Raw genomic sequence first — 25823 nt, 5'->3', positions numbered from 1 at the left:
ACACTACCAAGTACCAACAACACTACCAAGTACCAACCAAGTACCAACAACACTACCAAGTACCAACAACACTACCAAGTACCAACAACACTACCAAGTACCAACAACACTACCAAGTACCAACAACACTACCAAGTACCACACAACACTACCAAGTACCAACAACACTACCAAGTACCACACAACACTACCAAGTACCACGGAACACTACCAAGTACCAACAACACTACCAAGTACCAACAACACTACCAAGTACCACACAACACTACCAAGTACCACACAACACTACCAAGTACCAACAACACTACCAAGTACCACGCAACACTACCAAGTACCAACAACACTACCAAGTACCAACAACACTAAGAAGTACCAACAACACTACCAAGTACCAACAACACTACCAAGTACCAACAACACTACCAAGTACCAACAACACTACCAAACCAACAACACTACCAAGCGCCAACAACACTACCAAGTGCCAACAACACTACCAAGTGCCAACAACACTACCAAGCGCCAACAACACTACCAAACCAACAACACTACCAAGTGCCAACAACACTACCAAGTGCCAACAACACTACCAAACCAACAACACTACCAAGCGCCAACAACACTACCAAACCAACAACACTACCAAGTGCCAACAACACTACCAAACCAACAACACTACCAAGCGCCAACAACACTACCAAACCAACAACACTACCAAGTACCAACAACACTACCAAGTACCAACAACACTACCAAGTACCAACAACACTACCAAGTACCAACAACACTACCAAACCAACAACACTACCAAGTGCCAACAACACTACCAAGCACCAACAACACTACCAAGTACCACACAACACTACCAAGTACCACGCAACACTACCAAGTACCAACAACACTACCAAGTGCCACGCAACACTACCAAGTGCCACGCAACACTACCAAGTGCCACGCAACACTACCAAGTACCAACAACACTACCAAGTGCCAACAACACTACCAAGTGCCAACAACACTACCAAGTGCCAAGAACAGAAAGAGAATGGTGTGCGTGGGTGGGTGGGGGCAAGATGTATTTGTTACGTTTAGGGGTGTATTCACAGGAAGCCCTAATGGACTGATATTGACATATTTTGGTACGGGTTCATTTTGAACCCTTTTTGGGGTGTGTCAGTCTACTGATACAATATCACTCGCTGTAATAGCCTCTCTCTCTCACTCGTTTTCTTTTCTGTGTTGTTTTTACACCAGTGTCTTTCCTCGTGTCCTGGTCTAATCACCACACTTCACGGGTAATAATTACAGCCGTTGACAAGAAGTGCTGTGTAATTTAGAGTCCACTTCTCTCTCTCGCTCTCTCGCTCCCCTCAGACATCTCATTCATCACATTCTGTTGAGAGGGAGTTGTCTTCTCATCCTCTGTCCTCCCAGGATATGACTTCTATTCTTCACACACATTCATATATGAGTGGTACCTGTTGGCAAATGATGTTTGTATATAGATTTTTTTACTTATTTAACTAAGCAAGTCAGTTAAGAACAAATTCTTATTTCCAATGACGGCCTACCCCGGCTAAACCCGGACGATGCTGGGCCAATTGTGCGCCACCCTTTCGGACTCCCAATCACAGCCGGTTGTGATACAGCCTGGAATCAAACCAGGGTCTGTAGTGACACCTCGAGCACTGAGATGCAGTGCCTTAGACCGCTGCGCCACTCTGGAGCCCATGTTACTGACACCATGAACATTTACTACAGTAAGACTAGCTGAGATACATACAAAGATTATACTCAAAATTACTACAACAAATGTTAGTGTCATCTGAGTGAGTCTGTCTGTCTGTCTGTCTGTCTGTCTGTCTGTCTGTCTGTCTGTCTGTCTGTCTGTCTGTCTGTCTGTCTGTCTGTCTGTCTGCCTGTCTGCATGCCAGTCTATCTGCCTGGATGCCTGTCTGTCTCTCTTGCTGTCTCTCTGTCTGTCCGACATACTTGACCTTCCGTCCGTCTGTCTATAATGACAGAGTGTGAAGGAATGTGCTATAGGAATGTGCTATAGGTAAGTGTCTGGAGCAACCGTGGAGTGTTTAAATATAACACAGAGATTTTACAGTATGCACATTTGATTGATTGATAGGGCACATTTGCTATACAACGCAAGTTTTTGTGACAAAATTGTCAGCAGTGTTGAAAATGCGCTGGAAACCTATTGACAGTGCCTTCAGAAATTGTTCATACCATTTGCCATATTATTCAAAATTTTGTTGTGTTATAGGCTGAATTAAAACAAAAAAATCTTAACTGTCTACACACAATACCACATAATGACACAACTTTTTTAGACTGCCGAAGAGATGAAAGATGAGTGTGCCTGCTGTTCCTGTCTCCCATCTCCTCCCGTCCACTCCTGTCTCCTCCCGTCCACTCCTGTCTCCTCCTGTCTCCTCCCATCTCCTCCCGTCCACTCCTGTCTCCTCCTGTCTCCTCCCATCCACTCCTGTCTCCTCCCGTCCACTCCTGTCTCCTCCTGTCTCCTCCTGTCTCCTCCCGTCCACTCCTGTCTCCACCCGTCCACTCCTGTCTCCTCCCGTCCATTCCTGTCTCCTCCTGTCTCCTCCCGTCCACTCCTGTCTCCTCCTGTCTCCTCCCGTCCACTCCTGTCTCCTCCACTCCTGTCTCCTCCTGTCTCCTCCCATCTCCTCCCGTCCACTCCTGTCTCCTCCTGTCTCCTCCCGTCCACTCCTGTCTCCTCCCGTCCATTCCTGTCTCCTCCTGTCTCCTCCCGTCCACTCCTGTCTCCTCCTGTCTCCTCCCATCTCCTCCCATCCACTCCTGTCTCCTCCCGTCCACTCCTATCTCCTCCTGTCTCCTCCTGTCTCCTCCCATCTCCTCCCATCCACTCCTGTCTCCTCCCGTCCACTCCTATCTCCTCCTGTCTCCTCCCGTCCACTCCTGTCTCCTCCCGTCCACTCCTGTCTCCTCCCGTCCACTCCTGTCTCCTCCCACCTCCTCCCGTCCACTCCTGTCTCCTCCCGTCCACTCCTGTCTCCTCCCACCTCCTCCCGTCCACTCCTGTCTCCTCCCATCTCCTCCTGTCTCCTCCTGTCTCCTCCCATCTCCTCCCATCCACTCCTGTCTCCTCCCATCCACTCCTGTCTCCTCCTGTCTCCTCACACCTCCTCCCGTCCACTCCTGTCTCCTCCCATCTCCTCCCGTCCACTCCTGTCTCCTCCCGTCCACTCCTGTCTCCTCCCACCTCCTCCCGTCCACTCCTGTCTCCTCCCGTCCACTCCTGTCTCCTCCCATCTCCTCCCGTCCCTCCTGTCTCCTCCCGTCCACTCCTGTCTCCTCCCATCTCCTCCCGTCCACTCCTGTCTCCTCCCGTCCATTCCTGTCTCCTCCTGTCTCCTCCCGTCCACTCCTGTCTCCTCCTGTCTCCTCCCGTCCACTCCTGTCTCCTTCCGTCTCCTGTCTCCTCCTGTCTCCTCCCATCTCCTCCCGTCCACTCCTGTCTCCTCCTGTCTCCTCCCGTCCACTCCTGTCTCCTCCCGTCCATTCCTGTCTCCTCCTGTCCTCCCCCACTCCTGTCTCCTCCTGTCTCCTCCCATCTCCTCCCATCCACTCCTGTCTCCTCCCGTCCACTCCTATCTCCTCCTGTCTCCTCCTGTCTCCTCCCATCTCCTCCCATCCACTCCTGTCTCCTCCCGTCCACTCCTATCTCCTCCTGTCTCCTCCCGTCCACTCCTGTCTCCTCCCGTCCACTCCTGTCTCCTCCCGTCCACTCCTGTCTCCTCCCACCTCCTCCCGTCCACTCCTGTCTCCTCCCGTCCACTCCTGTCTCCTCCCACCTCCTCCCGTCCACTCCTGTCTCCTCCCATCTCCTCCTGTCTCCTCCTGTCTCCTCCCATCTCCTCCCATCCACTCCTGTCTCCTCCCATCCACTCCTGTCTCCTCCTGTCTCCTCCCACCTCCTCCCGTCCACTCCTGTCTCCTCCTGTCTCCTCCCGTCCACTCCTGTCTCCTCCCGTCCACTCCTGTCTCCTCCCACCTCCTCCCGTCCACTCCTGTCTCCTCCCGTCTCCTCCTGTCTCCTCCCATCTCCTCCCATCCACTCCTGTCTCCTCCCATCCACTCCTGTCTCCTCCTGTCTCCTCCCACCTCCTCCCGTCCACTCCTGTCTCCTCCTGTCTCCTCCCATCCACTCCTGTCTCCTCCCGTCCACTCCTGTCTCCTCCTGTCTCCTCCCATCTCCTCCCATCCACTCCTGTCTCCTCCCGTCCACTCCTGTCTCCTCCTGTCTCCTCCCATCTCCTCCCATCCACTCCTGTCTCCTCCCGTCCACTCCTGTCTCCTCCTGTCTCCTCCCATCTCCTCCCGTCTCCTCCTCCTTCAACAAAACAGAATTGGAATGTGTCAGATAATGTCATTAACTGTCACTCCTTAGATATTTCCTGTGAAGAAAGTGCCATTAACAAAGGAGTAAATCCGATAGTTTAATATGATGGAAAGTTCCCAGGCACAGTAGAGAGAGACTCTATTTTACAGGCAGAAGCAGGGTTTGCCTTTGAGGGGCCTCTTGAAATGGCCTTTATAAAGGGTTAACCCTGTAATTACCACTGTTTCATCTGTCTGTACCTGCCTTGGGACATTTCTCGCAGGGCTCGCTGGACCAAATATCTACCACCACTTCTGTCACAGCTGGTGAGCGATGACAATGCTCCTACACTGGGGTTGTGTGGCGATCCACAGAGTTTTTACGACTCCCGTTCTTTCCAACTGTTTTATGGCTCACTTTTGAGGAAAATATTTTGCATTCTGAGTGTCTCTGTTGGTCACTGTCCCTTCCTCCCTCTCTGCTCCATCTTTCTCTCTGTCTGTCTGTGTGTCTGTCTGTCTCCATCTCTCTTCCTATCTGTCTCTCTGTTGTAATTTCTCTCTCTCTCTGCCTGCCGCATTCATTCTGCGGTTGAGAAGTAACTCTTTCACGCTCTATATTTCTCCACCCCTCTCTTTTTCACCATAATTTCATCAGGTCTCCCTCCATGTCATCTTCCTCCTCTCTCCTGTCTGATCTGCTGTTGACAGGACGTTGGTTATTATTAATGTTATTTCAGTCAGAGGAGGAATGCTGGTAGGGAGAGGAACGACTGTGATAAGGAGCCTTGACGATATCACCCACTGTCAGGTGTCAGTGTGCAGCGGTGAGGATGGAGACAGGCGCAGGACACAGAACTGAGTAAAATAATGTACTTTACTTGAAAAGAAACAACCATAAAATTCCACGCAGGAAAACACATCATAACACAGCGGTCCAATAACACTCAACAAGGAACAAACACGCACAAAACATACTGGGAACCAGAGGGTTAAATAGGGAAAATAATTATAACGTAATGAGAACCAGGTGTGTACAATCAAGACAAAACAAATAGAAAAATAAACGTAGATCGGTGGCAGCTAGAAAGCCGGTGACGACGACTGCCGTATGCCCCGAACAAGGAGAGAAACCAACTTCGGAGGAAGTCGTAACAGTACACCCCTCCTGACGGGCGGCTCCAGCAGCTCGCCGACACCGGCCTCTGGGACGACCCGGAGGATGAGGCGCAGGGCGATCTGGGTGGAGACGGTGAAATTCCTACAGTAAGGAAGGGTCCAAGACGTCCTCCCACCGGCACCCAGCATCTCTCCTCTGGACCGTACCCCTCCCACTCCACGAGGTACTGAAGGGCCCCCTCGCCCGAAGTCTTGAGTCCATGATGGCTCGCACAGTATACGCCGGGGCCCTGTCGATGTCCAGAGGGGGTGGAGGAACCTCCCGCACCTCAGTCTGCTGGAGCAGGCCAGCCACCACCGGCCTGAGGAGAGACACATGGAACGAGGGGTTAATATGATAATCATGCGGAGCTGTAACCTATAACATACCTCATTTAGTCTCCTCAGGACTTTGAATGGCCCCACAAACTGTGGACGCAGCTTCCGGCAGGGCAGGCGAAGGGGCAGGTTTCGGGTCGAGAGCCAGACCAGGTCTCCCGGTCACACCGGGGCCTCACTGCGGTGGTGGTCGGTGCTCGCCTTCTGTCGCCTGATGGCCCGTTGCAGGCGCACATGGGCAGTGTCCCAGGTCTCCTCCGAGCGCCGAAACCACTCATCCACCTCGATCTGGCTCTGATGCCACGATGCCAGGACCGGCTGATAACCTAGTTCACACTGAAACGGAGACAGGTTAGTGAATGTGTTACCTTCCTAATATACAGAAGACATCTCCTACATGTCCCCTCCACCCATCCATCCTAACCCAATCAGACACTCTCGGACTATAACTGGCACTTGAGGAAGTGCAGTTTAATACCCTCATGAGGGGCATGTCTCTGTCTCGGCTGCTTTAAGATGTTCCTCTCATTGTTTTGTCTGGTACACACACACACATACACACAGAGATAAACAAAACACTTAGAAACATTCCGTAGCCCATAACCATATGACTGGATGTCATTGGCAATGTTTCTGAAAAATGTACACTGCTGTGGAGATATGTCATGAACACTGCTGTGGAGATATGTCATGAACACTGCAGTGGAGATATCTGTCATGAACACTGCTGTGGAGATATCTGTCATGAACACTGCAGTGGAGATATCTGTCATGAACACTGCTGTGGAGATATGTCATGAACACTGCTGTGGAGATATCTGTCATGAACACTGCTGTGGAGATATGTCATGAACACTGCTGTGGAGATATCTGTCATGAACACTGCTGTGGAGATATGTCATGAACACTGCTGTGGAGATATCTGTCATGAACACTGCTGTGGAGATATCTGTCATGAACACTGCTGTGGAGATATCTGTCATGAACACTGCTGTGGAGATATGTCATGAACACTGCAGTGGAGATATCTGTCATGAACACTGCTGTGGAGATATGTCATGAACACTGCAGTGGAGATATCTGTCATGAACACTGCTGTGGAGATATCTGTCATGAACACTGCAGTGGAGATATCTGTCATGAACACTGCTGTGGAGATATCTGTCATGAACACTGCTGTGGAGATATCTGTCATGAACACTGCTGTGGAGATATGTCATGAACACTGCTGTGGAGATATGTCATGAACACTGCTGTGGAGATATCTGTCATGAACACTGCAGTGGAGATATCTGTCATGAACACTGCTGTGGAGATATCTGTCATGAACACTGCTGTGGAGATATCTGTCATGAACACTGCAGTGGAGATATGTCATGAACACTGCTGTGGAGATATCTGTCATGAACACTGCTGTGGAGATATCTGTCATGAACACTGCTGTGGAGATATCTGTCATGAACACTGCAGTGGAGATATGTCATGAACACTGCTGTGGAGATATCTGTCATGAACACTGCTGTGGAGATATGTCATGAACACTGCTGTGGAGATATCTGTCATGAACACTGCTGTGGAGATATGTCATGAACACTGCTGTGGAGATATCTGTCATGAACACTGCTGTGGAGATATGTCATGAACACTGCTGTGGAGATATCTGTCATGAACACTGCTGTGGAGATATGTCATGAACACTGCTGTGGAGATATCTGTCATGAACACTGCTGTGGAGATATGCCATGAACACTGCTGTGGAGATATCTGTCATGAACACTGCTGTGGAGATATCTGTCATGAACACTGCAGTGGAGATATCTGTCATGAACACTGCTGTGGAGATATCTGTCATAAACACTGCTGTGGAGATATCTGTCATGAACACTGCAGTGGAGATATGTCATGAACACTGCTGTGGAGATATCTGTCATGAACACTGCTGTGGAGATATGTCATGAACACTGCTGTGGAGATATGTCATGAACACTGCTGTGGAGATATCTGTCATGAACACTGCTGTGGAGATATGTCATGAACACTGCTGTGGAGATATCTGTCATGAACACTGCAGTGGAGATATCTGTCATGAACACTGCAGTGGAGATATCTGTCATGAACACTGCTGTGGAGATATCTGTCATGAACACTGCTGTGGAGATATCTGTCATGAACACTGCAGTGGAGATATCTGTCATGAACACTGCAGTGGAGATATGTCATGAACACTGCTGTGGAGATATCTGTCATGAACACTGCTGTGGAGATATATCATGAACACTGCTGTGGAGATATGTCATGAACACTGCTGTGGAGATATCTGTCATGAACACTGCTGTGGAGATATCTGTCATGAACACTGCTGTGGAGATATCTGTCATGAACACTGCAGTGGAGATATGTCATGAACACTGCTGTGGAGATATCTGTCATGAACACTGCTGTGGAGATATGTCATGAACACTGCTGTGGAGATATGTCATGAACACTGCTGTGGAGATATCTGTCATGAACACTGCTGTGGAGATATGTCATGAACACTGCAGTGGAGATATCTGTCATGAACACTGCTGTGGAGATATCTGTCATGAACACTGCAGTGGAGATATCTGTCATGAACACTGCTGTGGAGATATCTGTCATGAACACTGCAGTGGAGATATCTGTCATGAACACTGCTGTGGAGATATCTGTCATGAACACTGCTGTGGAGATATCTGTCATGAACACTGCAGTGGAGATATGTCATGAACACTGCTGTGGAGATATCTGTCAAGAACACTGCTGTGGAGATATGTCATGAACACTGCTGTGGAGATATGTCATGAACACTGCTGTGGAGATATCTGTCATGAACACTGCTGTGGAGATATCTGTCATGAACACTGCTGTGGAGATATGTCATGAACACTGCTGTGGAGATATGTCATGAACACTGCAGTGGAGACATGTCATGAACACTGCTGTGGAGATATCTGTCATGAACACTGCTGTGGAGATATCTGTCATGAACACTGCTGTGGAGATATCTGTCATGAACACTGCAGTGGAGATATCTGTCATGAACACTGCAGTGGAGATATCTGTCATGAACACTGCTGTGGAGATATCTGTCATGAACACTGCTGTGGAGATATGTCATGAACACTGCTGTGGAGATATGTCATGGACACTGCTGTGGAGATATCTGTCATGAACACTGCTGTGGAGATATCTGTCATGAACACTGCAGTGGAGATATCTGTCATGAACACTGCTGTGGAGATATCTGTCATGAACACTGCTGTGGAGATATGTCATGAACACTGCTGTGGAGATATGTCATGAACACTGCTGTGGAGATATCTGTCATGAACACTGCTGTGGAGATATCTGTCATGAACACTGCTGTGGAGATATGTCATGAACACTGCTGTGGAGATATCTGTCATGAACACTGCTGTGGAGATATGTCATGAACACTGCAGTGGAGATATGTCATGAACACTGCAGTGGAGATATGTCATGAACACTGCTGTGGAGATATCTGTCATGAACACTGCTGTGGAGTTATCTGTCATGAACACTGCAGTGGAGATATCTGTCATGAACACTGCTGTGGAGATATCTGTCATGAACACTGCAGTGGAGATATCTGTCATGAACACTGCAGTGGAGATATCTGTCATGAACACTGCTGTGGAGATATCTGTCATGAACACTGCTGTGGAGATATCTGTCATGAACACTGCTGTGGAGATATGTCATGGACACTGCTGTGGAGATATCTGTCATGAACACTGCTGTGGAGATATCTGTCATGAACACTGCAGTGGAGATATGTCATGAACACTGCTGTGGAGATATGTCATGGACACTGCTGTGGAGATATCTGTCATGAACACTGCTGTGGAGATATCTGTCATGAACACTGCAGTGGAGATATCTGTCATGAACACTGCTGTGGAGATATCTGTCATGAACACTGCTGTGGAGATATCTGTCATGAACACTGCAGTGGAGATATGTCATGAACACTGCTGTGGAGATATCTGTCATGAACACTCCTGTGGAGATATGTCATGAACACTGCTGTGGAGATATCTGTCATGAACACTGCTGTGGAGATATGTCATGAACACTGCTGTGGAGATATCTGTCATGAACACTGCTGTGGAGATATGCCATGAACACTGCTGTGGAGATATCTGTCATGAACACTGCTGTGGAGATATCTGTCATGAACACTGCTGTGGAGATATCTGTCATGAACACTGCAGTGGAGATATGTCATGAACACTGCTGTGGAGATATCTGTCATGAACACTCCTGTGGAGATATGTCATGAACACTGCTGTGGAGATATCTGTCATGAACACTGCTGTGGAGATATGTCATGAACACTGCTGTGGAGATATCTGTCATGAACACTGCTGTGGAGATATGTCATGAACACTGCTGTGGAGATATCTGTCATGAACACTGCAGTGGAGATATCTGTCATGAACACTGCTGTGGAGATATGTCATGAACACTGCTGTGGAGATATCTGTCATGAACACTGCTGTGGAGATATCTGTCATGAACACTGCTGTGGAGATATGCCATGAACACTGCTGTGGAGATATCTGTCATGAACACTGTAGTGGAGATATGTCATGAACACTGCTGTGGAGATATCTGTCATGAACACTGCAGTGGAGATATCTGTCATGAACACTGCTGTGGAGATATCTGTCATGAACACTGCTGTGGAGATATCTGTCATGAACACTGCTGTGGAGATATGTCATGAACACTGCTGTGGAGATATCTGTCATGAACACTGCTGTGGAGATATCTGCCATGAACACTGCGATGGATGAAGATGGTCTCGGAGGAAATAGGAAAATATCTTTAGTAGTGGAAAGTGTTGAAACCATCTATGAATAGTAACAGTAATTGATTCTTCACTCTCTCTCTCACTCCCCCCTCTCTCTCTGCACCCCCCTCTCTCTCTCTCACTCCCTCAGGCTCCCTCCTCTCTCTCTCACGCTCCCCCCTCTCTCTCACTCCTTCATGCTCCCCCCTCCCCCTCTCACTCCTCATGATCCCCCCTCTCTCTCTCACTCCCTCACGCTCCTCCCCACTCTCTCTCACTCCCTCATGCTCCCCCTCTCTCTCTCACTCCCTCACGCCCTCCCCTCTCATTCCCTCACACCACCCCCTCGCTCTCTCCTCTCTCTCTGTCTCTCCTTAAACCTCTCTCTCTCTCTATTTCTCTCTCTCTCTCTCTCTCTATTTCTCTCTCTCTTTGCGTCTCAAAGCCCCAGCCCCATGCCTCTCAGATTCATGCCATATTTTGGGGTGGCCGCTGAACAACACCAGTAAACCTGATCCCAACAGTCACACTCTGACGCGGTGCTAGAGTTTCCTCTGACAGACAGACAGACAGACAGACAGACCTAAACAACCTCACTGGGACAAGGCCCAGCCATGACCCTGAAGAGGTGAAACGTACATAGAAGCTGTCTGTGTGTGTCTGCAGGTGTGCACAAGTGTGTTTGTTACCAATCCCTGACGGTGCAGTAAATTGATACTACCACAGATCTCTTCTTGATAACGCTATCAATAAAGACGCCTGGGGAGGGGCCCTTCAGATTTAAAATAACCTTTCTCAATGGAAATTGACATCATGCTGTGAAGTCATTGACTGAATTGAACTCATAGTGTGACAGTAAAAAGTCACAGGTTCTATAATGAGCAAGAGTGTAGTGTCCATATTAGGACAGCATCAGTCTCGGCAGGATGTATGTAAGTTGAGGGGCGGCAGGATAGCCTAGTGGTTAGAGTGTTGGACTAGTAACTGAAAGGTTGCAAGTTTGAATCCCCGAGCTGACAAGATACAAATCTGTCGTTCTGCCCCTGAACAGGCAGTTAACCCACTGTTCCTAGGCCGTCATTGAAAATAAGAATTTGTTCTTAACTGACTTGCCTAGTAAAATAAAATAAAATAAATAAACTGACTAGGATTGCGTAATAACTGATGTCACTGTGGGGTTCTCATGAGTATGCTGACCAGGAATGGTAAGATATAAAGGGGGAATTTTACTGCAGCTTAATAACAAATTCAATGATATCGGTGTCTGTCTACACCTCCTTTTCGGTGTCCCTCTGTTTCTCTGACAGGCCCATCCTTTCCACCTGTCTCTATTGTAACCTGCCCCAGTCATTACATCTGTCCCTGAGCCGTGCTGTAAGTGCACATGTCAACGTGCAAATTACAGGACAGCGGCACACGTTGTACGCAACCAATACACTCATCCTCTCTCCCTCCCTCCCTTTTCTGATTACGAAGCCCAAAGTGATGGAGTCTGGGAGACAGAAGAGAAGAGCAAAACAAAGACTTGAGTGGTGGAGTCTGGGTGGCGGTGAAGAGAGAGGGCGGGGGGGGGTGATAATACATGATAACACAGAAGGTGAGAGGGGAGGGATGTAGCTGATATTGAGGCCTGGTTCACTGGACCTGGGCGACCCCCCTATGATCACATGATCCCAAACCACAGAGTCTACTTCCATAAGGGGTTAAAACGGTTCACTTTGTTCAGCATTCTTCTCTTGTAGTCTTGTAATTTAAACACAAAAAAACGCAAGGAGTTGGGTTTTAAGTGAAGAGCTCTGCTTGGTAAAGTATATACTGTACCCACTGGGCAGTGGTGGAAAAAGTACCCACAAGTACAGTGCCTTGCGAAAGTATTCGGTCCCCTTGAAATTTGCAACCTTTTGCCACATTTCAGGCTTCAAACATAAAGATATAAAACTGTATTTTTTTGTGAAGAATCAACAAGTGGTGAAGTGGAACGACATTTATTGGATATTTCAAACTTTTTTAACAAATCAAAAACTGAAAAATTGGGCGTGCAAAATTATTCAGCCCCCTTAAGTTAAAACTTTGTAGCGCCACCTTTTGGCTTGTGGCAAACTTTAAACACTTTTTATGGATATCTTTAAGAAATGGCTTTCTTCTTGCCACTCTTCCATAAAGGCCAGATTTGTGCAATATACAACTGATTGTTGTCCTATGGACAGAGTCTCCCACCTCAGCTGTAGATCTCTAGATCTAGTCTTCTCCTTGTATGAGCTGAAAGTTTAGAGGGACGGCCAGGTCTTGGTAGATTTGCAGTGGTCTGATACTCCTTCCATTTCAATATTATCGCTTGCACAGTGCTCCTTGGGATGTTTAAAGCTTGGGAAATATTTTTGTATCCAAATCCGGCTTTAAACTTCTTCACAACAGTATCTCGGACCTGCCTGGTGTGTTCCTTGTTCTTCATGATGCTCTCTGCGCTTTTAACGGACCTCTGAGACTATCACAGTGCAGGTGCATTTATACGGAGACTTGATTACGCACAGGTGGATTGTATTTATCATCATTAGTCATTTAGGTCAACATTGGATTGCACTGAAAGTAAAGGGGCTGAATAATTTTGCACGCCCAATTTTTCAGTTTTTTATTTGTTAAAAAAGTTTGAAATATCCAATAAATGTCGTTCCACTTCATGATTGTGTCCCACTTGTTGTTGATTCTTCACAAAAAAATACAGTTGTATATCTTTATGTTTGAAGCCTGAAATGTAGCAAAAGGTTCGCAAAGTTCAAGGGGGCCGAATACTTTCGCAAGGCACTGTATATACTGTACCCACTGGGCAGTGGTGGAAAAAGTACCCACAAGTATATACTGTACCCACTGGGCAGTGGTGGAAAAAGTACCCACAAGTATATACTGTACCCACTGGGCAGTGGTGGAAAAAGTACCCACAAGTATATACTGTACCCACTGGGCAGTGGTGGAAAAAGTACCCACAAGTATATACTGTACCCACTGGGCAGTGGTGGAAAAAGTACCCACAAGTATATACTGTACCCGCTGGGCAGTGGTGGAAAAAAGTACCCATAAGTATATACTGTACCCACTGGGCAGTGGTGGAAAAAGTACCCACAAGTCATACTTGAGTAAGTATAGCTAGCACCTTAATAGAAAGTTACTCAAGTAAAAGTGAAAGTCAACCAGTAAAAAACTACTTGAGTAAAAGTCTAAAAGTATTTGGTTTTAAATGTACTTAAGTACCAAAAGTAAATGTAATTGCTAAAATATACTATGTATCAAAAGTATAATTAAAAGTATAAATCATGTTAAATTCCTTATATTAAGCAAAGAAGACGGCACCATTTTCTTGTTTTTAAAATGTACAGATAGCCAGGAGCACACTCCAACACTCAGACATCATTACAGATAGCCAGGAGCACACTCCAACACTCAGACATCATTACAGATAGCCAGGAGCACACTCCAACACTCAGACATCATTACAGATAGCCTGGGGCCACTCCAACACTCAGACATCATTACAGATAGCCTGGGGCCACTCCAACACTCAGACATCATTACAGATAGCCAGGAGCACACTCCAACACACAGACATCATTACAGATAGCCAGGAGCACACTCCAACACTCAGACATCATTACAGATAGCCAGGGGCACACTCCAACACTCAGACATCATTACAGATAGCCAGGGGCCACTCCAACACTCAGACATCATTACAGATAGCCAGGAGCACACTCCAACACTCAGACATCATTACAGATAGCCTGGGGGCACTCCAACACTCAGACATCATTACAGATAGCCTGGGGCCACTCCAACACTCAGACATCATTACAGATAGCCAGGGGCACACTCCAACACTCAGACATCATTACAGATAGCCAGGAGCACACTCCAACACTCAGACATCATTACAGATAGCCTGGGGCACACTCCAACACTCAGACATCATTACAGATAGCCAGGGGCCACTCCAACACTCAGACATCATTACAGATAGCCAGGGGCCACTCCAAGACTCAGACATCATTACAGATAGCCAGGGGCACACTCCAACACTCAGACATCATTACAGATAGCCAGGAGCACACTCCAACACTCAGACATCATTACAGATAGCCAGGGGCACACTCCAACACTCAGACATCATTACAGATAGCCAGGGGCACACTCCAACACTCAGACATCATTACAGATAGCCAGGGGCACACTCCAACACTCCGACATCATTACAGATAGCCAGGAGCACACTCCAACACTCAGACATCATTACAGATAGCCAGGGGCACACTCCAACACTCAGACATCATTACAGATAGCCAGGGGCACACTCCAACACTCCGACATCATTACAGATAGCCAGGAGCACACTCCAACACTCAGAGATCATTACAGATAGCCTGGGGCCACTCCAACACTCAGACATCATTACAGATAGCCAGGGGCACACTCCAACACTCAGACATCATTACAGATAGCCAGGGGCCACTCCAAGACTCAGACATCATTACAGATAGCCAGGGGCACACTCCAACACTCAGACATCATTACAGATAGCCAGGGGCCACTCCAACACTCAGACATCATTACAGATAGCCAGGGGCACACTCCAACACTCAGACATCATTACAGATAGCCAGGGGCCACTCCAAGACTCAGACATCATTACAGATAGCCAGGGGCACACTCCAACACTCAGACATCATTACAGATAGCCAGGGGCCACTCCAACACTCAGACATCATTACAGATAGCCTGGGGCACACTCCAACACTCAGACATCATTACAGATAGCCAGGGGCCACTCCAACACTCAGACATCATTACAGATAGCCAGGAGCACACTCCAACACTCAGACATCATTACAGATAGCCAGGGGCACACTCCAACACTCAGACATCATTACAGATAGCCAGGGGCACACTCCAACACTCAGACATCATTACAGATAGCCAGGGGCCACTCCAACACTCAGACATCATTACAGATACCCAGGGGCACACTCCAACACTCAGACGTCATTACAGATAGCCAGGGGCACACTCCAACACTCAGACATCATTACAGATAGCCAGGGGCCACTCCAACACTCAGACATCATTACAGATACCCAGGGGCACACTCCAACACTCAGACGTCATTACAGATACCCAGGGGCACACTCCAACACTCAGAGATCATTACAGATACCCAGGGGCACACTCCAACACTCAGACATCATTACAGATAGCCAGGAGCACACTCCAACACTCAGACATCATTACAGATAGCCAGGAGCACACTCCAACACTCAGACATCATTACAGATAGCCAGGGGCCACTCCAACACTCAGACATCATTACAGATAGCCAGGGGCCACTCCAACACTCAGACATCATTACAGATAGCCAGGGGCACACTCCAACACTCAGACATCATTACAGATACCCAGGGGCACACTCCAACACTCAGACATCATTACAGATAGCCAGGGGCCACTCCAACACTCAGACATCATTACAGATAGCCTGGGGCACACTCCAACACTCAGACATCATTACAGATAGCCAGGGGCCACTCCAAGACTCAGACATCATTACAGATAGCCAGGGGCCACTCCAACACTCAGACATCATTACAGATACCCAGGGGCACACTCCAACACTCAGACGTCATTACAGATAGCCAGGGGCAAACTCCAACACTCAGACATCATTACAGATAGCCAGGGGCACACTCCAACACTCAGACATCATTACAGATAGCCAGGAGCACACTCCAACACTCAGACATCATTACAGATAGCCAGGGGCACACTCCAACACTCAGACATCATTACAGATAGCCAGGGGCAAACTCCAACACTCAGAGATCATTACAGATAGCCTGGGGCCACTCCAACACTCAGACATCATTACAGATAGCCAGGGGCCACTCCAACACTCAGACATCATTACAGATAGCCAGGAGCACACTCCAACACTCAGACATCATTACAGATAGCCAGGAGCACACTCCAACACTCAGACATCATTACAGATAGCCAGGAGCACACTCCAACACTCCGACATCATTACAGATAGCCTGGGGCCACTCCAACACTCAGACATCATTACAGATAGCCAGGAGCACACTCCAACACTCCGACATCATTACAGATAGCCAGGAGCACACTCCAACACTCAGACATCATTACAGATAGCCTGGGGCCACTCCAACACTCAGACATCATTACAGATAGCCTGGGGCCACTCCAACACTCAGACATCATTACAGATAGCCAGGGGCAAGATGCATTTGTGTTGAGTGAGTCCGCCTGTCACGACTTGTTTGGGCGGCGGTCGGCGTCGCCGGTCTTCTAGCCATCATCGATCCACTTTTCATTTTCCTCTTGTTTTGTCTTGTCTTCCCACACACCTGGTCTCAATTCCCTCATTACATGTTGTGTATTTAACCCTCTGCCCCCCCCCCCCCATGTCTTTGTGCGGAATTTGTTAATGTAAGTGCATGTGCACGTTTTCTCTGGTGCGCAATGGGTTTTGCACCCATTTGTTTGTTGTTCTGGTTTCCAGTGGTGTTATGAATAAAACTGCTCCGTTGATTACCCAGTTTTGCTCTCCTGTGCCTGACTTCTCTGCCGCCAGTTACACGCTCCCTCACTCCGCCATACCAGAGGCTGTAGGGATGAACAAGTGTTCTCTTGATAAGTGTGTGAATTTCACAATTTTCCTGTCCTGCTAAGCATTAGAAATTTACATTTTGGTTGTCAGGAAAAATGTATGGAGTAAAAAATACAATATTTTCTATAGGAATGTAGTGAAGTAAAAGTTGTCAAAAATATAAAGAGTAAAGTAAGTACAGATACTTAAATAGTACTTTAAAGTATTTTTACTTAAGAACTTTACACCACTGCCACTGGGCACACACTGGTTAAATCAATGTTGTTTCCACATCATTTCAATGAAATGACGTTGAACCAACATGGAATAGACGTTGTATTGACGTCTGTGCCCAGTGGGCAGGCTGCAGCTTTGGTCTAACTTCCCAGACCACTCGGCTGGATGTTGGGAAATTCAGATTGACCAATCATGATCGATGTTTGTGTAGCGGATGACTAAGTGCATCTCTACTGCCGTCCCGAGTCCTAGAAGTATTGTCACCCCAGATCCAGAGACGAATAGGCGTTTCTGGGTCTGTGACAGTGCTTCTTCAGTACGGTGTGTAATGGTGCAGAGGGTTGTGTGTGTTTCAAATAGGCGTTTCTGGGTCTGTGACAGTGCTTCTTCAGTACAGTGTGTTATGGTGCAGAGGGTTGTGTGTGTTTCGAATAGGCGTTTCTGGGTCTGTGACAGTGCTTCTTCAGTACGGTGTGTTATGGTGCAGAGGGTTGTGTGTGTTTCAAATAGGCGTTTCTGGGTCTGTGACAGTGCTTCTTCAGTACAGTGTGTTATGGTGCAGAGGGTTGTGTGTGTTTCAAATATGTGTTTCTGGGTCTGTGACAGTGCTTCTTCAGTACAGTGTGTTATGGAGCAGAGGGTTGTGTGTGTTTCAAATAGGTGTTTCTGGGTTTGTGACAGTGCTTCTTCAGTACAGTGTGTTATGGTGCAGAGGGTTGTGTGTGTTTCAAATAGGTGTTTCTGGGTCTGTGACAGTGCTTCTTCAGTACAGTGTGTTATGGAGCAGAGGGTTGTGTGTGTTTCAAATAGGTGTTTCTGGGTTTGTGACAGTGCTTCTTCAGTACAGTGTGTTATGGTGCAGAGGGTTGTGTGTGTTTCAAATAGGTGTTTCTGGGTCTGTGACAGTGCTTCTTCAGTACAGTGTGTTATGGTGCAGAGGGTTGTGTGTGTTTCAAATAGGTGTTTCTGGGTTTGTGACAGTGCTTCTTCAGTACGGTGTGTTATGGTGCAGAGGGTTGTGTGTGTTTCAAATAGGTGTTTCTGGGTTTGTGACAGTGCTTCTTCAGTACGGTGTGTTATGGAGCAGAGGGTTGTGTGTGTTTCAAATAGGTGTTTCTGGGTCTGTGACAGTGCTTCTTCAGTACGGTGTGTTATGGAGCAGAGGGTTGTGTGTGTTTCAAATAGGTGTTTCTGGGTCTGTGACAGTGCTTCTTCAGTACGGTGTGTTATGGAGCAGAGGGTTGTGTGTGTTTCAAATAGGTGTTTCTGGGTCTGTGACAGTGCTTCTTCAGTACGGTGTGTTATGGAGCAGAGGGTTGTGTGTGTTTCGGGCCACAGTTTGAGGCTGACATTCCGTTCTGCTACAGATGGACAAGTCGATGTAATAGAGATCAGTTGGAAATACAGGTGCTTGTTGAGTATCCTTTTCTGAGACCTGAAGATTTGTGTTGGCTCCCCAAGCTTATACGTTAGCTTTAGCTCAGCGGGTTAAGATAGTATCATGGCACACAGGAGACCTGGGTTTGAGCCCCGGTGGGTCACATAAAGTACAGATGATGGTAGACCTAGTTAGTAAATTCTCTTGATTTCTGTCTGTCTTTCAAACAAAGACAAAAGATTATTCTCCAAACTGACATTATTGCTTCCTCTTAACTGCCTTACCTGTACCGTGTGTGTGTGTGTGTGTGTGTGTGTGTGTGTGTGTGTGTGTGTGTGTGTGTGTGTGTGTCCTCACAAGCAGTATGCATAAACATGGGAGTATACAAGCTTTCAAAGGAACTCTTTCACTTGTCATTGTGGAGTTGTGTTTACTATAGAGCTGTCTCTTTGTGTTCCCCTCTCTCAGCGGGTATGACGCAAGGCCGTAACTAACCTGAGTACCATTCTTACCCCTTTCAACACGCTCAATTCCAACAACTTCCCCTTGTCTCAAGAAGACTGGCAAACACTCATCTTTTCTTTCTTCTGAGAGAAGTGTATGTGTGAAATGAATACTGTGTACTATAAAAATGCTGTTCTGAAAAAGGATAGGTTAAGTCAACCACAAACAATAACACTCAATCTACATTCCTCACCCAGAGTGGTGTAAGATGCTTTCAGTAACATTTAAGTCATATCATTATCCTACATGTCTGTATATTTCTCCTGTATCAAAAACATTCTCAGTCAGTGTATCTCATTCGCTCCAATGAGATCCTAAATCACTCAAATTGAGGCTAAAGTGAGATGGCACCCTATTTGCCCAAATGGCACCCTATTTCCCTTTATAGTGTACTACTTTTGACCAGGACCCCTAGGGAATAGGGTGCCATTTGGGTCTCAGGCCTAACAGGCACAGATGATGACAACACACTTTATACTTCCTGTAATTTGCGCTGTAGGGTTATTTTCCTTGGGCACTGTAATATCCTTGTCTGGCTCTTCAATAACATCCTGTTGTCAGTGAGTGTAGGCCTACAGTTGAGGGGGACGGGTTTCTTTGACGGACCGAGACATCACACAGGACAGTGGAGACAGACACTATTATTCTATTGTGAAATAATGACACCTGAATGGGGGGAAAGCGGAAGGAAAATGTGGTGTTTTTTTTTTTGTCTCTTTTGTATGAGCTCTGTTGTTGTTGTTTTGTTGTCAGCTTGAGATCCCTCAGACAACAACTTTTAGAAGCAGTGGGATGGAGACACTGGTTCCACCGTTTAAATGATTCCTTGGTTTTATTCTGGTCCCTGGTTCCCATTAATGGCCTAAAATATATATATATTTTTTTGTTTTTTTGAATTTTACCCCTTTTTCGTGGTATCCAATTGTTGTAGTAGCTACTATCTTGTCTCATCGCTACAACTCCCATACGGGCTCAGGAGAGACGAAGGATGAAAGTCATGCGTCCTCCGATACACAACCCAACCAGCCGTACTGCTTCTTAACACAGCGCGCATCCAACCCGGAAGCTAGCCGCACCAATGTGTCGGAGGGTACACCGCGCACTGCGCCCAGCCCGCCACAGGAGTTGCTGGTGCGCGATGAGACAAGAACATCCCTACCGACCGACCAAGCCCTCCCTAACCCGGACGACGCTAGGCCAATTGTGTGTCTCCCGACTCCTCCTGTCTCAGCCTCCAGTATCTATGCTGCAATAGTTTGTGTCGGGGGGCTAGGGTCAGTCTGTTATATCTGGCATAATTCTCCTGTCTTATCCGGTGTCCTGTGTGAATTTAAGTATGCTCCCTCTAATTCACTTTCTCTCCCTCTCTCTCCCCTCCCGGAAGACCTGAGCCCTGGGACCATGCCTCAGGACCATCTGGCCTGATGACTCCTTGCGGTCCCCAGTCCACCTGGTCATGCTGCTGCTCCAGTTTCAACTGTTCTGCCGGCGGTTATGGAACGCTGACCTGTTCACCGGACGTGTTACCTTGTCCCGGACCTGCTATTTTTGACTCTCTCCCTCTACCGCACCTGCTGTCTCAAACTCTGAATGCTCGGCTATGAAAAGCCAACTGACATTTACTCCTGAGGTGCTGACCAGTTTCACCCTCTAAAACCACTGTGATTAATGTGATTAAATCAATTTGATTATCAACATAATTTTTCAAAATCTTAGCTAGTAAACTAGCAGTCATTATCATGAATCAAGTCCACAATCTACTGGCAAATCCTTTTCTATTCTCTGTCACATGGAGAGAAATTAAAGATAAAATGAATCGGTGCTCATTGGCCATAAACATTAAACAACAAGTTGAATATCGCAAATTCAACAATGAGTGGTTTGGAAGGAATCAGTGGCTAACTGCAAGCATTGCAGAGCCATCACTAGCCTGCTATTCAGTGGAGTGGGTGTGTGGTCCAAGTCTGGGTTTAAGGGTCTCTTTTCCAAGCTTAAAAGGATAAACATTCAACATTTGCCATACTATCAATCCAGCATGACTTCTGCCGCGCTCAAAACAACTGGAAACACGGAACTGGGAAATCTCAGACTTCAGTGAGTTCAAGACAACTGGCAACTCTGAAAAAAATGAGGTCTGACTGGAAAAATACATTTTAAACAGTCATCCAACTCGGAATTGCAAGTCGGGAACTCGGGCATCTTTCTAGAGCTCCGAACTGAAGATCACTGACGTCATGATCAACTTTGTTTTTTTCCCTCCGAGTTCCCAGTTGTCTTGAAAGAATCATAAATCCAGAGAATGACAGATTTTGATGACAAAGTTTGCCCTCGAAGGACCGTTACGCCACCTTCTTGTTCAAGTGAACACAGCACAACAAGGTCAGTCCAAACATGTATTTTATGCTGCTGCATAAATGTAATATGTCAGGAAGATATGTATCCTGTAGCTAAGAAAGTAATACCAAATGTATGTTGTGTAGTAAGCTGTTGTTGCCCATGTGCCTCACCCTAATAATTTGGTCCCTTTTCCCCTCATAATTTAGAATACTGTTCTGACTTGCATATGTAGCCTATAGCCTGTTTTAGAGAAATGTCATCATCGAATGTTGTAAGCGCTTTAATTGTCTGCTAATATGCCCCCTTTATTTATCCTATGGTTCTGACTTGGTGTACAGGGAGAATACTGTAAGAACGGCCAAAGGTCTGACAATTCTGTCGTTGTACATTTCAAAAGTGCTAAACAAATAGTTATATTGATTACATCGTCCTAGCTCGCTCATGAATGTCGTAATCAAAATGACGGATTGCCTCTTATCCGCTCGTTGTCCACTTATGCCATAGTTTGTACATCTCAATTGTCAGTAGAAATCACATTTGTTTAAGCAAGTTCCCCCAACAAGATTTAGATGCAAGTGGCTGTTCCACTGGTTGTCATAAGGTGTATGCACCAATTTGTAAGTCGCTCTGGATAAGAGCGTCTGCTAAATGACTTAAATGTAATGTAAATGTAAGTCAGCCAAGGCAGTAAATGAGGCTGAATTAACTGTTTCACTGCCAGACAAGGCTCTGCTGATAGCCAGGTGTAGCAGTGGTAAATTACTGGGACTGCTGTTGGGACAGCTTTATGTAGGTCCTAACAGTTTGTGGGCACCGTTTGTCACCGTTATAGTGCAATTACTGGATTGTTTAGTGTTGTGTAGTGTAGTGTAGTGGCTTTGCTGCCATGCATCTACATATGTTTTGGTTTGTTTGCCCCACCAAAATTGACATGCTAAATTCGCCATTGTTTGTATTTACTTTCAAATATTGCACGTAAATAGCCTCATCATTATAGATCCAAATTTAGCCGTCCAAAACCCACTCTTCCATCCACAAATCCACCGACAGGGGTCATTCTCGTGACTCAACCGCTCCTATCAGCCAACCTGGATGCTGTCTTGGAGGTGGTGACTTTTGATTGTTTGCAGCTAATGCTGCGTTTATAACCACGTGTATATGCCATTTAGCAGACGCTTTTATCCAAAGCGTCCCATACATTCTACGTATGGGTGGTCCCGGGGATCGAACCCACTACCCTGGCGTTACAAGCGCCATGCTCTACCAACTGAGCTACAGAAGGACCACGTGTGATGGTGGTAATTGCCAGTAAAGTCGCAAAAACGAGTTGGATGCAGTTACGTGCTTTAAACTTGTTGAGACAATGGAAAACAAGCTGCGTCTACCATAAACTAAAAGCACAGATATCATGCTGGTGAACCATGTATAGTTTTCAAAATCCACATTAATAGATGTTTTTTATAAATAATGTTTTTTTTGTATTTAATTTCCGAAAATGTTGATATCGAAGTCAAATCCTTAGTAGGTAACATCAGAGTATAGCCTGTGGGAGAAGTCGGAGCTCAGTGATGATATAGTAATTACCAGTTGGGTGGCCGTTCTACTAGAATTTCCCCAGTCGTATGTGGCAAATACCACCTTCCCACTTGGTTTTGAACGCAGCATAAATAAGCAAATCCATTCTGGCCAGAGCTTCGACGTTCAAGTTGATATTTGTTCGGATCCAGAAAGTCATAACAAAACCGGTCATTCATTATTTTACGCAACTTTTCTTCTTTCTTCTGAACAGTCACTTCTAAAAATGTCTTTCCAGTACCCACATGCTTACCGTGACGAGGCAGTTGTAAGTAACATGCTAACTAGCTTGCTAGCTAGTAGTAACCAGTAACAGCTGGTTAGACATGTCGCTTTCAAGTAATATAATAATAATAATATATGCCATTTAGCAGACGCTTTTATCCAAAGCGACTTACAGTCATGTGTGCATACATTCTACGTATGGGTGGTCCCGGGAATCGAACCCACTACCCTGGCGTTACAAGCGCCATGCTCTACCAACCGAGCCACAGAAGGATTTCACCGGCTGGTTATTTCTGACAGGTAGATGACTACCATGGTAACAAGATTCCTGACCCGTACAGTTGGCTGGAGGACCCAGACAGCGAGAAGACTCAGGTAAATGCTATCTTTCATGTCACTCCAAATACGGTGTGTATTTCAGAACCACTGGCTCAAGGAATGTTGTGGCAACGTTACCAGCACGTTTGTCAGGGAGTTCTTAGTCAGTGTCAATTTGGTGACAGAAATTCACATGAAATGTAATTATTAGCACCATTATCTAGGTATAAAGTTAATTGGCCAATGTGGATTGTGTGCCACTGTCAACTCCTTTCCACAATCAAGGACAAAGACCCATGTCTGTATTTTCTAACAGATATGGCACAGTCAAGTCACTAACTCGGCATATACCTAGAATGTCCAAACATACAGTTGACACAGGCAGCTGCTGGCCAAGGCCCGCGAGCTTTCTGAAACGCTGTGTCTCCAGCTCACCTAGCGTACTAGAGCACCTGTAGCATACTCCTGGGCTACAATTACCCGGGCCCACGACCGGTCTGTCGATGTCACCGCATCGCGACGTCCCCCAAAGGTTAGCTCTCTAGCCCTCGCTATCTCCCTGCTTGCTAATTCGGCCTGCTAACGGCTAGCTTGTCTAGCCCGGGCCTACGAACTGTTAGCTTGTTAGCACAGGCCTGCTAACCATCTGAATCACCGCATCCCAAACACTCTGAACCCATTTACTTTCTATCTCTCTTTGATTTTTATTTTGTTTATACCTTCCGGAAACCTGCCTCACCCACTGTGATACGGAATCGCTATTACTTTTAATTTTTATTTTATTTTTATGACACACTCAAGAACCTCCAGACGCTAACCAGCTAACTAGCTACAAGCTATTTAGTCATTGTTAGTTTTTAAAAAAAACCTGGATAACACTCGCCAGCCCAGCTTCCCTGCCCATCCACCGCTGCCCCCTGGACACTGATCTCTTGGCTACATAGCTGACGCACGCTGGACTGTCCATTAATCACGGTACCCCATTCTGCTTGTTTGTTTATCTGTCGGCCCAGTTGCCTAGTCAACGCCATTTTACCTGCTGTTTGTTGTGCTAGCTGATTAGCCTCGCCTACTGTTTTTAGCTAGCTTTCCCAATTCAACACCTGTGATTACTGTATGCCTCGCTGTATGTCTCTCTCAAATGTCAATATGCCTTGTATACTGTTGTTCAGGTTAGTTATCATTGTTTTAGTTCACAATGGAGCCCCTAGATCCACTCTGCATACCCCTGTTACCTCCTTTGTCCCACCCCCCACACATGCGGTGACCTCACCCATTACAACCAGCATGTCCAGAGATACAACCCTCTCATCATCACCCAGTGCCTGGGCTTACCTCCGCTGTACCCGCACCCCACCATACCCCTGTCTGCGCATTATGCCCTGAATATATTCTACCATGCCCAGAAACCTGCTCCTCTTATCCTCTGCCCCCAACGCTCTAGGCGACCAGTTTTGATAGCCTTTAGCCGCACCTTCATACTACTCCTTCTCTGTTCCGCGGGTGATGTGGAGGTAAACCCAGGCCCTGCATGTCCCCAGGTACCCTCATTTGTTGACTTCTGTGATCGAAAAAGTCTTGGTTTTATGCATGTCAACATCAGAAGCCTCCTCCCTAAGTTTGTTTTACATTTACATTTAAGTCATTTAGCAGACGCTCTTATCCAGAGCGACTTACAAATTGGTGCATACACCTTATGACATCCAGTGGAACAGCCACTTACAATAGTGCATCTAAATCTTTTTAGGGGGGGGGGGGTGAGAAGGATTACTTACCCTATCCTAGGTATTCCTTGAAGAGGTGGGGTTTCAGGTGTCTCCGGAAGGTGGTGATTGACTCCGCTGTCCTGGCGTCGTGAGGGAGTTTGTTCCACCATTGGGGGGCCAGAGCAG

General features: G+C 46.8%; 1 pseudogene; it reads left to right on the top strand.

Moving 5' to 3' along the window:
* Nucleotides 1-23232: 23232 nt before the first annotated feature.
* LOC118374269 (prolyl endopeptidase-like) overlaps nucleotides 23233-25823 on the top strand; it is a 36012-nt pseudogene continuing 33421 nt past the window's right edge.

Source organism: Oncorhynchus keta, chromosome 19 (assembly GCF_023373465.1).
Source record: "Oncorhynchus keta strain PuntledgeMale-10-30-2019 chromosome 19, Oket_V2, whole genome shotgun sequence".
Classification (NCBI taxonomy): domain Eukaryota; kingdom Metazoa; phylum Chordata; class Actinopteri; order Salmoniformes; family Salmonidae; genus Oncorhynchus; species Oncorhynchus keta.
The sequence above is the reverse complement of the archived record's forward strand: the minus strand, read 5'-3'. Positions and strand labels throughout refer to the sequence as shown.